We start from the raw sequence: 13220 nt of genomic DNA, 5'->3' as shown, positions 1-13220 counted from the left end.
TGACGTGTCAATAGACACTGCGAATACCCAAAACAATTGATGTTCATGAAATTACACATACATGATGTACATTTATACCAGTTTAAGTATTGGTTTGTGCTTGTTGTCCACTTATAGTTTAACCCTTTATTTATTTTTTTGGCTGTATTTGACTCCTATAAAAATTTTATAAAAATCTATTTTTTACAGTAGCCTCGTTACCATTTTTTTTCAGAACACCTTGGGGAAAAGTATAAAGTACTTCAGTCAGGTCCATTTGAGAATAAAAAGTTGTTTATAAAACAAAATATTTTGTTTTTATTTAATTGTAATTATTATTATTATTATATTATTATAATTATTTATACATTATTATTATTATTATTATTATTATTATTATTATTATTGATTATATAAAATTTTACGTATTGTACAAATGTATAACAATCTGTGTTATTCTAGATCCTGAGTAATTTAAAGGACCACCTTACATTACTTCCTGAAAGTTTTTTATTTTTGAAATATTGATGTTTCTGCATACTACAAGACATTGTTTCACCTGAGTGATTTTAAGACTTTTTAAACACATTTTTAGCTGATTGCCTTTCTGTCTTTGAAATTCTTCAAACAATGAATTCATATTTTGTGGTTTCAAATAGATAAAGGTACAAAAATATGTTATCTGGTACCTGAAGGACCCTACAACACTCCCTGAAAGTTTTGTTGAATTTGTTTTTAAATATGGGCAAAATACAAGACATTGTGGTAGATAAAAGGATACATACAAAGTGATCTGCGGGTGCAAAACCTCTGTTGTACTGCTATAATCATGTTTGGCAGCTGTAAAGTCTGATTTTAGCGGCTGTTCACCTGGCGTTCGGCACCCAATATCAAATTTGCAATTTGTAATGACTACTAACTCCATGTTTTTTTTCCGGTTTGCGAGCCTCGTTCTATGTTGGGTCACCTCAGAGACAGTGTCCCTTTTGGATCAAAGATGGTGGCCTCCCTCCTGTTTGTCGGGTCTCCTCAGCGACGGAATACCCCTTCTATGCGTTGGGCTTTCCAACAGATGGAGCCTCTCTCTTTACATGTTATATGTTACTAACTCTATGTCCTAAACACTATATCAGGTGGCCTTGCTTCACCCTGTGAAGTAAGATTTGTTTAAAGTCATCATGCTGACACCTCTTTAAATGTTCCTTGAACTTAAAAGAAACCAAGGTTGCTGGGATGCCTAGTAACTGTATGTTCATTATACATTTCACTACTAAGAATATCTGTGGAAATATTTGATAAGCAAAGAAGATTGTATACAAACAATAAGAGGCCATTTAGCCCATCAATGCTTGTCCTGTTCCAAGTAACTGATTGAGCTCAACATTTTTCTTAAAATATCAGAATGAGAACTAGGGGTCCTGGCTTGAAGTACAGAGGAGCTGTGTACCTGTTTGTGCTGTCAGAAGCTGCTGCAATTATAAATCACACTAGTTGTGTGAATCTTAAGAGTTGTGTGTGCTGTAAATGGTACCTTTTTACATTGCTTTTGAACACAAGTAGACCAATCAGTGCTGGCTGTCAGAAGGAGGACAGATATTTTATAAATCGTGCAGTTGCTATCTTGATAGGTAGCTGGAATGCATTTGAAGTGTGTATACAGTAGAAAAGTTTATGTATCTATTGTATTTTGGTACTGAAGACACTAATTTAAGTAACTAGGACAACAGAATGATGCAGAATACAATAGCTTAGGTTTCAAACATATAGCTTTATAGCTCCTTGTAGTTATTTAGTCAGGTGATATGCACCTACGGGTTCCAACAGCACCACCTATGGGCATATTTTTTGTATTGCATCAACATGTTTCCCATGACTGCTTGTGTGCCCATATTGAAATAATGCATTCTGTGTAACACTTTACATTGTGTCTCTAATTACTGTGTATTTACATAGCAGTTACTTATTAAATTCATGTGTACTTTACATAATGTTATTATGTATATCTACAATGCACTTAGTGTGTAAACCTAACCATAAACCTTCCCTTACCCCCCCACCCCCACCCCACCCCACCCCACCCTAACCCTTTTCAGACTATGTTAACGTACGAATGTATATAGATGCATTTGCTAAACATACAATTGTGTATTAAGATCTTGCATTTGTATGTTAAGCACATTGTAACGATGCATAATAACATTGTAATTATGTGTACATACACATGTGTTTATTATGTAACTAATATGTAAATGCACAGTAATTAGAGAGACTTAATGTAAAGTGTTACCCTTTTCAATGATGTGAAGACAATATACACCTAAGAAATAAAAGATAGCAGTGGTTTAGAAGGTAATAGCTGAAAAACAAAAGTATGTTATACTGGAAAAAGAAAGAAAAACATGGGGGAAATTTGGACAGAATGAATGTATGCACCACACAAATAGATATGTACATGCAAATGACATTTTTGACCTGGGGTGGTTCAAATGATTTAGATGCATGTGCCAGGGGAAATATGAACAATAATTGTTTCACATTGAAGATTTTATTCTCCCTATGGTATGGAGTTTGAACAACAGTACAAATCTGAGTTTGAAGATTACGTTTAGTTTGAATCAGCCAACTGGAATCTTGAAATTGCATTTTGAACCAAACAATCCCCTGTATTCTAAATTAATTAAAAGCGTATTTTCTTGTATCAGCAACAAGGATTCTGTTTACCATAAGCCTGTAATATTGACTTGTTTGTAGGCGTGTTGTGCCTTTGCTTAGTTGATAGCCTGCTTGTTTGGACCTCAGATAGAGTTTGGGTTTAGAGATATGGTGCACGATCAGCGCTAAATTTTCTGGGGGAAAAAAATGCATTAAATTGCAGCCACTAACTTTGCGTACAATTTCTAGATCTAGTTACAAGTGGTGCAACAATATAGTAATGTAACAGAATGATGCATACCATGATTTGCAGGTCGCAATACAACATGTATCATGATACATGTTATGGTGCTGATGGGATACTTGTATGATCTAATGATATTCTTTTAAAAGACAAAACAAATGAATGAGGAAGATATTATTTATACCGACTATATGGTGAATTGCAATGCTTTCGGTCTTGTATCTCACCATACAGATGCAGGGATGAAAATAAGACATCCATTGCATAGTAAGTCTGTTCCTAATTGTCTATGAGTTTAATAAGGCACACCTGAGCTTGTTACCTATACACTAATCAGGCTAATTTTAACCTGGAATGGAGGAAAACTGCTATGCAATAGGAGTCTTATTACATACTTCTACAATATCATTTATCATGTAAGTAAAGTGCTATGATTCATTAATACTCAATTTCTTGTTACAGATCTATTGATATGGTATACCAGCTTTAATTTATTTATTTTTTTCTAAATGGCTCATGGTCGTGTTTCAGCTTTGTTTACACAAGTCACAATGTGTCAATACAAATGAAATAACAGAAAATAAAATACAGACCAGAAACATGATTTGGAACTCACAGGTTTGGCACATATGGAACAAAAATATATATCTTATAGTGTACCACATGTTGGAATTGCTGAAAGTTCCAGTATGTAATGGTTTCTTACCAGCTCCTCAGCTGTTTTCTCTCGCTCTCTTTTTTTTAATAGAACACTGCTACTATATTACAGTTAATTTCAGTTTTCATAAGAGTTGCCTGTAGTACATTATGATTTGTTCAATTGGTTTGTTTTAAACCAATGTTTTATTCACATATCCTGTTTTAGGAACGTTTGTTAAAATATAATTTTCAAGTCAGCATTTTATTGCTGTTATTATTATCAGGGGTGACAATCCAATAATATTTATCAAAAGGGGCTAAGCCTCTGCTAACCTTGTATATTATTTTAAAAAAGCACAATTGCTAATTAAATTGATCCTGTATTTTATAGGTGAAAGAACCCTAAAATGAACACATGCACTCAAGTAACTTCCAATGTTGGTGAATGAGAGAATTGCTGCCACTTTCTTTAAAGGTCCTTATGAAAGTGCATCGCTATACATATGTCTGTCCAGGGAATTACTTGACGTAAAATTGAATGCTTGCAGGCCTTGCAGTAAGTCACCAGTTTAATCAAATAAACATCTGCCTAATTATATTTCAACAACATTTAAATTAATATATAATTTTTAAAAAATGCCAGAACGCAAACACATGTCTGGTTCACCATGTTAACTTTCATCCCATACTAATTACCCCAACTCATTGGATGTCTGTGCTGTGAATTTGCACTTCAGCACATGTATCACGTCAGAAGCATGATTCCTAAAGGCTATTGGAGAGATTTGAACAAAAACAGTACCAGAGCCTTGAATAAGCGACTAATAATGTGTGGATCGCTTGCATTAAACACATATTGCTCATAATATGGATAATTAATCAATATACCCAATTATATATATAATCGCTCCATAAACAGTGCTGACGTAACCCGCACTGTTAGCCATGTTAGAGACAAAGCATTTAAAGCTCTGTATTTTTGTTCATATTTTCTGTGATTTTGTTTGATATCCATGTTTAAAATATTTAATTCAATCCATTAAATCTGAGTGTTGAGTTTCTTCTGTGCATCTACTATATATATATATATATATATATATATATATATATATATATATATATATATATATATATATATATATATATATAGTGAAGGATTGGTTAAGTAAAGGAGCAAAATGAAAAAGGAGAACATAAAGTAGCTGGAGGGTAAACAAAGAAATTAAATAATATAATGTGCTTGAGGTTAAAACTAAATATGGGATAATTGATTAACTACTAAATGATAATGATGTGATAAATAAGTGAGACTAAAAAAAAAAGTAACTGGTTTAAAATAAATATGTCTTGTTTGATAGACCATACATGGGGCATTAGGACCCAGTACTAGTTACTAGTCAGAACCAACTCCAGGTTGATTCAATGAGCCAATTAATTATGTTTAGAAGTGTGTGTGTGTGTGTGTGTGTGTGTGTGTGTGTGTTTGTTTGTTTGTGTTTTTTTCAGTGTGGATGATGGTAGGAGTTTGGTTGGATAGTTGGTTGTTATTGTGAAATGGGAAAACTAACTATTGGAAAAGGTATTTGGATTGAGATTTGGTTTTGATGACGAGGTAACAGGCTTAGCCTGCCTTGTTATAAGTTAGAGAAATATTTGTTTAGATAGGGCCCGAGATTGGGTTTTGTTTTGTCTTGTTTATTTTCTTTTCATTGTAAATAAACACTCGCTACGGCATTTCCTGGAATCCTGTGTCTAAAGTGAAAATGTGTTACCAGAGGGCAATCAGTTAATGATCTACTTGGCAAACCCAAAACCATTTCTCATCTCACAGGTGGCTGCAGACATCTTTCAGGGCAATAAATCATCTCAAACTGGAACACACTTTGCTAAAATAGAAAACAACCTCCACTTTTTGCGTGATCAATTTCCACAGTTGATCAATTCTTCAGAGTCTCGTTGCAGCACGAGATAATACATTTCTGCCATCCTTAAATTTGTATCACTCTTTGCTACAAGATATGCGAGTTCAAGTACACTGTAAAGGGTAAGGTGTCACTGATACAACTAGCTCTGCCATTCACATATCACAGGCACATTTTTCTTCCACTTTTTATCTAAAATAGGCATTATAGGAAGTGGATTACTTGTCAGAAACATCACTGACTAAAGAGCTTGATAAATGGTAGCCTAATATACACGATGGAAAACCATATAGTGCAGTAAGTTAACAGTGTAATCGAATGGAAGACTGAAAGGGACCTCACTTAATGTTTGTATATTTTTTATAAGGGAAAATACTGTAAGGTGCAATGGTGTAAAACTGCCCCTCCTTTTTATTTATTTTTTTAAGACTTGAATTTTAGGAAAACCCCTTTTTGTGTTTTAAAATACTTTTTATTTTTATTTTATTTATTTATTTATTTTTACACTTTTTTTCCTACATGTTCAACACTGACAAACAAAGACAGACAGCTTTGTTGGAAGGACACTGAACAGTTTAAAAATTTGATAGATTTTATAGACTTAGTTAATTTGACAATATTAGTGAAGCAACCAGATGGCAGGAAAGCTTTAGTGTTCCTGCATTTTGACAACTTGAAAGGTGATTCCACTTTTCAGACCTCTGTCTGAACCTCCTTTACCACAGTTTAAACTTTTCAACTTTAGTTGTATTGCCTCATTAGTGAGGCCCCAAGTGATCAATAACATTATTGGTTGATAGGAGGCTTGCAAAACTTCAGCATCAGTATGTAGTTGTATTTATAATTGTCTATATTAAATCAAACATTGTATCTCTGGACTCTCTTAACCTCTACTTGTTGGAGGGGAGTTTGCAAATCCAATTGAAAATTTGTGGCATGACTTGAAAATTGCTGTCCATCAACGCTCCCCAAGGAATTTGACAGGGCTTGAACAGTTTTGTAAAGAAGAATGGGCACTGACACAACAAAATATGAAAAAAGTTCAAGGGGGTGTAGACTTTCTATAAGCACTGTATATGTGTACACTTACGCTGGACTTGCACAGAGAAATAGGAACACTATTTTATTTCAGACACAGTGTTTCGCTACGTGGTGCAAAAACCTGTATAGTACAGTTTTCAAAACAAAAAAGTTACGTTGGTGTGAAAGGGCCTTTAACTAATTTTTGTACTCTTAACCAACATTGAAACTTGCCAGCAGTCAAAAGCAATAGTCTTTATATTTGTGTGTGCTATTTAAAAGCTGTTGTGTATGTTGTCGTAGCGAAACCTACATTATTTGGTGGCCTTTCTGCAACGTGTCTTGTAAGACTGCAGGTCCTTTTCACAAAGCTTTAACTCAGGAGGTATTTAAATATGTCTTCAGAATAAAATAAAGTTTGAGTTATTACGTTCCAAATCTGAAGGCTGAGCTGTAACACCAGCACATCTGTTTTGTCTCAGTGCCGACGGCAGTAACTGAATAAAGTTTACAGTGTCAGTATCTGTTGTATTTCTTTTACGCACATCATCACTATTTGTTTGTAACGGTCTCTAGAGCTGAGGACAAGTGAAGGCTGTCTGTGCAATATTTGCACAGCAAGATGAAACAGTGTCAAGTAAGCAGGGAAATTAAATGAGTGCAAGTTTTTACAATGTGTATATAGATAAACTGTGCCTTTTTTTTTATCCATAACAGATTTTGATTTCCTTTCATAAGGGTGTGAAAATAAATTATTAAGCAGCATGGCCCAGTTATCTAGACATAAAATGTAATATCCGTTTATTTCAAATTGGATGTCAGAAATCGTTCCATGTTTCTGCATTACTAATAGTTTATTTGTTTAGGGGTTACTCCAGAGTGGTTAAACAGTACGCTTAACTGTGTTGGCTGTGGCCCTTGGAGCTTGTGTGACTGAGTTATCAGGTCCCTAAATCTGTTTTATTAGGGTAACAGGATGGAAAGGCAACATCTGTTACCTTTACTAAAATAAAAATAATAAATACATTTAAAAAGACCTAATTCCAATTGGGCATATTTTTTTTAGATTCTATTGATCATTACCTTTATTAAAATTGTGCACAGATTAATCTACCGATTTAATCAACTAATGCCCATAAATTAACCGATCATAATATATTGCATGTATGTTTGCTACAACATGTGTTTCTATTAAAAAATGCACATGTATGAACATTCCTAAAATGAGACAGGTGGCCTAGAATCCCAATTCCATGGTTACCCACAGGGTTATTGATCCACTGATCATTTCCTTAATTGATATGAACTTGTTGTTGGGCAAAGCCACACTGAGAACAGGTCAGCCCAAGTGATTGATCGTTATCCCGTGTCAGGATTATTAATGTTGGGGATTATGAAAGTGCGCTCCAGGTTAAGTATCCATTAGGAAAGTAACATCAATGGGATCTCAACTCTAATGGCATGCAGTATGTATTTACTAGAGTACTTCCACATTGACTGGAAATGTTTTCAATGAAAATAGATTTTGAGGTTAAAAATGTAGACCCTTGTATGCACTGATCGAGTCTGTCACACATGCATTTTCACAGCCTCCTATGGACTTTTCAGGTAACATTTCAGTGTATAAATGTATACAATAGTCTGATATTATTATGAATATGTGTGCACTGGTGCATGAGTAGCTTGTGTGCCTTGAATAAAAAGGCCTACCATGTACATGTTAGATTTGTCATACCCTGCCTAGCTGCAAAGGAATATAATGTTTTTAATTCGGTCCCCAGCAGTGTTCACAGCAGGATACAATACTGGTGCACAGTGGATGGTCTGTCGCAGTAAAGAACCATTCCGAATGCTCAACACAGCCTGCCTGTAAAATTTGTGCCCCCTGAAAACAAATTAACATTCTTTAATGTTTCTGTTTTTTACGTATAATGTGTCTTTTGTATGACTTTTCCCAGCATGGATAAAAATAATAAAATCACAAAGCCATAAACCTCTGAATTGCTGTTTTGTTTTTTGTTTTGTTTTTTCATTGCTGGCAATGTCAAGGGTTTAACAAACATCAGTTTCATTTAAGTTACATCCAGCTTACGAGTTTTGTTTTCTCTCGGAATCATTTATTTGTGAGATGTCTGGAACCAGTGTATAGAATTTAATAGATTTAACTTTGAAATATGAAATGCTGTAATGCCTACCAGTTAACCGTGTTTAAGAGGCTGGGATTATATACAGGAAAGCTGTCATTTCCAAGAATGCCATGTTATAGGAATTGTTTTTGTCTCCTTCTGGCTCCGCTATTGCCATTCAATATACTCTGAATACACTCTGAAACAATCTGGTTTTTAAATCATATTGAGAAGTGATGTGAGGCAAGTTTTTGTTTAATGCAAACTTATTTTTAGATAAAAAATAATTTCTCAATTAATCAAATAATAAACACATTCTACAAATTGGTAGATTTACAGGGTCCAGCCACTTTATTAGAAACACTAACCAAAACGTACAGATGCAAAGTTGGATAGATGTCTAAATGTAAAGTATGGAAGACCTTGAGCAATAGTCTCACAAGTAGATGTTTACAAAACAGCTTGAGGTAAACATTTGAAATGGTTAAAGCAACTAACATATGTTTGCTGTGCTTTATTCAAAACTGCACTTGTCAGACTTAGGGAATAGAAGAGCACAAGAAGCAAGATATATGGAATCATTTCATTTGCTATGACAGCATTAAGTGTGTTTGTGAGGTTAGTATTATTGATTTAGGAGGGTGATGTATTTCACTATAAGTCTGGTCTCTGAGAGAGTGCTTCCTAACTTCTCTTCTAAACTTGCTTTTACTCCTCTTCCATTTCTGCCGTCTTGTTATACTCTCTGTGATAAATTCGCAGTAGTGTCTTCTGTAAACTTTCTCTATACCACTTATGATTCAATCAAGTGCCCTCTTTCCCTTTTTTTTCCCCAAGGCTGAAAAGTAATTATTTTAACCTTCATGTCATTAAGCACAACCCCCCTCTTCCGAATCCATTCTGGTTATCCCCTATAATATTGCTGCTATATAAATAGTCAAAGTTTAATATTGCTTCCATCATTTTGCATGTTACAGACGTTAAACTGACAGGTGTATAATTACCCCCTTTTTAAATAATGGCACATTTGCAATCTTCTAGTCTTTAGGGACCTCAACTGTTTCTTTAGAACGATTCATATAGCAGCCAGCAAAGTGGTCTACTTATTTCTACCCTTGTGTGCTCTTGAGCCCCCTTGGATAAGAAAAGCACCAGAACCAGGTAGGATTTGTTTCTCTCCTGTAGCTTATTTAATATATTTCCTTCACTGATGCTGAAATCTTTAAGAACTGTGTGTGCACAAACTGGCGGCATAGTGTTTGTATACTCCCTGGTGAAAACATAAACACAAATATTTGTTTAATACATCATTTCCAGATTCATCCCTTAATACCTTAGCATCCTCTTTTGCTTTTATAATACTGGAAGAATTTTTTTTAGGATTTGGTTTTGCATCCCTGGCTATTTCTTTCCAGATTTCAAATTTCCTTTTTAACCCATTCAAATATTATTAATACAATGCATTTATGTATTTGGCAAGATGACTTGTAGGTGTTTCAGAGCAACACAGGGTTACAATGCCAGCTTAATATATAATACAGTACACTTTACAGTAAGTGCAAATACTAATAAAGTAAGGTAGGATTACAACAAGTTATATAGTAGTGCAATATAGTGCTAGGACAGTGCATCAGCTAGGAATACAGGAATGTGGTGAACAGATCTGGGAATTCCAGTGCATAGTAGGAGGGGCAGATCAAAAGATCTACAAGTGCAGTCTAAACAGGTGGGTCTTGAGGAGATGGTGGCAAGTGGCGGGAAGGTAAGCCTAGTTGGTCAGTAGAGGAGTGGAGAGGTCGAGTGGGGCTGTAGGGAGACACAGGGAAATGTGGTGAAGAGAGCGGTAGGCAAAAACAAGGGTCTTGTATTAAATGCTAGCAGTGATAGGTAGCCAGTGGAGGGTGTGAAGCAGTGGCATATAGGCACAGACATTTATTTATTTATTTATTTATTTTTTACCTTTGATACATGTTAAAAAAAAAAAAGTTCATTCAGATATTTGGAAATTCATCACAGCACTAATTAATACTAATAATTCAACTTTTTATTATATTTTAAATATATTGTAAACACAACTAAATCTTACGTACATTAACCGTGCCATCTTGGTCATAATCGGGCAAAAACTTGCATGCTGCTTAAACACCATCTTTGTATTCTGCCCTTAACTTAAACTGTATAGATTTCAGGAACAGCAATGTACAGACATTGTTTTATAATTGCAAAGCTGTGACTCTTTAATTCTCAATAAAACAGAAAGGTTATGGATGCCCGCCGGCATTCTCAGACAAAATTAGACTGACGTTCACAAGCCTTCCAGGATCTATGGGATAATAAACAAAACCCTAAACTGCACAATCATTGTTCTAGGGGCCACACTGCAATGGTGGTTTTTGTGACTTGAGGGAAATCTGGTTTCCTGTGGTGCCAACCTTTTTCTTATTTTTATTTTTATTTTTTTTATCCTTGTCAATTTTTCCCAGACATAGCATGACAAACTACAACCAGCACTCAACCACTGAACAATACTAGGTCCAATGGGGACCAAAAGCCATAAAAGCTAGCAGGCAGTAATGTCTGTCACGCAGACAGGGATTAAACAATTCTCTGATATGCCTTAGCAGGTGTATATTCTGTTTACAGCAGGAGTGTATGAAGTTGTGCCATTAACTCTTCATGAAATGGTTACCTACATAGAAAACTATCAAAACAGTGAATACTGTTTAATGCATACGCTTGGTAGAGTAAACCCTTCAGCAGTGTTTTGTTTTTTGTTCTTTTGTATTGGGCTATGCCTCAAATTAACACTGTCACTCTTTACATGCATTCAGGTGTGAAATTCTCAACAAAAATGGGTAGGTACAATATGCACAGCCAGGTGTAAACATGAAAACATTACTGTAATATAGAAATTAAACCTTAAATGATGTAGAGTTTTGTTTCAAGATATCCGAAAAAAAGGAACTGTTCAATGAAAAAATGATACAAACATGTTTAAGTCAAACAATGCACAATAGAGGCTAAAAATAACCATCTTATTTTTATGTACCAAGCACTACTCTTAAAAATAAAAAAAAATAATAATATGTACTTGACTTGGCCGTTTTAATCTCCTTAGTATTCTCTGAAATTATCCACATACTCTTCATAGCCTCGGTACTCTCTTCTATTCCAGAAAAAAAAAAAAGTATTTCAGGCGGATATAAAAGTATCTCTGGAATTGTGGCTCCTACACAATAAGCAAAGTGAAAAAATACACATTATTCTTGAAGTAATAGCATTACTGTGGTTTACTTTCATGGCTTTTTTTTTCTTTTTTTTAAGCTGTACGCAAAGTGAAAACTCAAATGTAACTGAAACTTTGTAAAATGTAGAAAAGGGGACATTGTACAAAGAAAAAAACACTTCGCCATTTTCATTTATTACAGTTAGGGTTACCAACTGGCTCCATAATTCCGGGACACTTTAACACTAGAACCACCGCGGTTCTACTCATACCTAGAACCACCGCGGTTCTACTCATACTTGGAACTGCTGCTGGCAGTTTTATTTACTCATTTTGACAGTTACATTTTAAACAACCTCAGTATTAAAATGAAAGACGTGCTATTGGATACAACTCAAGTGTTAACCCTGTCATTAAGTTTCTATGTATTCAATACTACTTCCTGCTTCACACATCTCCCACCCAAATCAGACAAGTATAGCCAAGCAACAAGCTGTAGAGGTCTGATTGATGGAAACAATCCTCACAGGAAATAATTCCCATCCCCGGATGGTTGTGTGCTTTTAGGAACTAGTTTACACTCATTTTACATGTTCAATAAAATGAATTAATTTGCTGTTTAACACAAGAACCGTCATGGCAATGATTTCAACGGTTTGAGGTTTTCAAATTTAAATTACTCTGCATGTCTGAAAGTTAAGCGGTTGTCTTTTTTATGACTTTTCTTAAATACATGTATTAAGGAAGTTTATAATCCCACCCATGATACCGGCCAAAGCTATCATTTTGACTGCCTTTTACAATGTGTTTTTATTTTGAAAATAACCTACACTATTTTATTTTTATATACAAACCTGGTATCTCTACTGTACCTGGAAGCCATCAATTCCTTCATTTTGTACAAGGGCCAGTAGGAGATATTTCATCCTGAAGCTAGCCACAGTGCTTCAGCAGAAACATCAGAAAACTACAAAGCTGCAGTTCAACCTGGATTCAGTGCTACACAGAGTGACACACACACAGAGAAAGCATATGTTACTTTTGTTATAAATAAAAAAAAAAAACTTTCCTTAAAACTTAATAAATAAAACTTTTGAGTTGTATCTGATAGTTTGTCTTTCATTTTAATATCGATGTTTAAAATGTAACCATCTTAATGACTGCCGGTTTTAGGTATAACAGCAGTGGTTCTAATGTTAACAGGTGAGTTGAAAAACCTGACCAGTCTTTGTATCCCAGAATTATGGAGCCAGTAGGGAACCCCAATACATAACAAATAGTAGGCTCACAACAAAACAAAACTTTGGTCACTATGGTCACTTGAGTCACTTTGGTCACTTGAGCATGAAAAACCCAGCAGCGTTGCAGTTCTTGACACATTAAAAAGGGCGCACTTGGCATCTACTACCATA

General features: G+C 34.8%; 1 protein-coding gene and 1 long non-coding RNA gene across 2 annotated transcripts in view; one reads left to right on the top strand and one right to left on the bottom strand.

Moving 5' to 3' along the window:
* The window catches only part of LOC121301709 (acid-sensing ion channel 2-like), a 485925-nt gene that overhangs the window by 225064 nt on the left and 247641 nt on the right, over positions 1–13220 (top strand). The gene's annotated exons all lie outside the window — the stretch shown is intronic.
* Positions 10192–13220, bottom strand: part of LOC121301710 — a 55713-nt gene continuing 52684 nt past the window's right edge. Inside the window, exon 3 of the long non-coding RNA XR_005947645.1 lies at positions 10192–10388. This is a non-coding gene — a long non-coding RNA (uncharacterized LOC121301710). The remainder of the gene's footprint in view (positions 10389–13220) is intronic.

The sequence above is a fragment of the Polyodon spathula genome, chromosome 28 (genome assembly GCF_017654505.1).
Source record: "Polyodon spathula isolate WHYD16114869_AA chromosome 28, ASM1765450v1, whole genome shotgun sequence".
NCBI lineage: Eukaryota > Metazoa > Chordata > Actinopteri > Acipenseriformes > Polyodontidae > Polyodon > Polyodon spathula.
Note: the sequence above shows the minus strand (reverse complement) of the source record. Positions and strands in the feature narration are given on the sequence as shown.